This window comes from Fukomys damarensis, unplaced genomic scaffold (genome assembly GCF_012274545.1).
Source record: "Fukomys damarensis isolate Sample0158 unplaced genomic scaffold, DMR_v1.0_HiC HiC_scaffold_6, whole genome shotgun sequence".
Classification (NCBI taxonomy): domain Eukaryota; kingdom Metazoa; phylum Chordata; class Mammalia; order Rodentia; family Bathyergidae; genus Fukomys; species Fukomys damarensis.
Genome location: NW_022900918.1, coordinates 34,155,391 through 34,156,766, shown reverse-complemented (window position 1 = coordinate 34,156,766; position 1,376 = coordinate 34,155,391).

The following is a 1,376-nucleotide window of genomic DNA, read 5'->3' as shown; positions in this document are numbered from 1 at the left end:
ATTGACAACCATCATTGGATGTCCATTGACAACCAAGGAGGTCCCGGGAGAAACCAAAGTTGCTGACACATTGATCTCGGATTTCTAGCCTCTAAAATTATGGGAAAATAAATTTCAGCTCTTTAGGTTGCCTGTTCTGTGGTACTTTGGTAACAGAAACCCTAGCAAGTCAATATATCTCAACAGCCTTCTGTCTTTTTTCCCCACTGCTACTCTGACCCTAGCTGAAGGACAACACCCCCACAACACTCTCATCCCTTGAGAAGCAAGGGTGATATTCAAAATATTTTAAAACAAGGGTAGCCTGGCACTGCCCAATCAGAATGAACTGCAGGTATAGTGCTGGTACCACTATTACCCATCTATTATTAAGTGGTAATAAATCATCCAGAGGTGGTAGGGTGGGAGCCAGGACTTGTGGTTGAAGCCATTTACCATACAGATGTTTTAGTGTGTTCATAACCTGTACAGCCCTGCAGACAAACCAGGTGAGCCTCAGCCTGCTTAATCCAGGCAGCTGAGCAGCTCTGGCCACCTGCCTTCTCTGTCTTCTTCTAATGGGAAAGAGGCATCATTACTTTCTAATCTCAGCAGGCATATTCTGTTTCTCTTCAGATCATATAAATCGTTTGCCTTTTTAAATTTCAACAGGCACTAGAAACCTCCATCTCACCTGGGATTCTCTCCTCTTCCTAGTAGGATTGGTAATCATTTTTCAATGATCCTATCTCTGACCTTTCCCCTATTTCCCTAATTCAGCTGAAGTTCATTACATCACACCTGCACCAGGCAGTGCCTTACTAACTGGCTGGCTCTCATCCAGTCTTGACACTCGCTGCAGTGCTGTCATCTCAAAGGGAAGTTCTCCTAGAACTACCCCCTCTCCACAAATAAATACACAAAAGAACATGCAAACATGCTAATCTATTTTTCAGGACTATCCAAAAAAGTGAAGCCTAACTCATCTGTTATTCACTGCATTCATTCCATAAATATTTATCCACCTCCGCCAAGTGACAAGTACTGAGCACTGAAAATCCAGCCATGAATGGGATGTGGCCTCTGCCCTCCAACTCCTTGCATGCTAACAGAGTAGGAAGCAAACCACAAGGGGGCATGAAAAGAGCTGTAGCTGGATAAGCACAGTGTGCTCTGTGAGCATACATGAGGAGCCTTCCTCCGAACTCAATGGTGACAGAAAAGGAAGGAGAAAAGTGGGACACTGCACTCGAGAGAAGGGGTGTCACCCTAAAAGGAAAGTCAGAGAGGGGCTTGCAAGAAAGGGGAGAGAGAGGATGGCAATCTCAATACAAGTGCTATGCCAAGCCACGAAGAGGGGAGGTCCATAGGTGTATCCAGAAAGGCAAAGGAAAGCA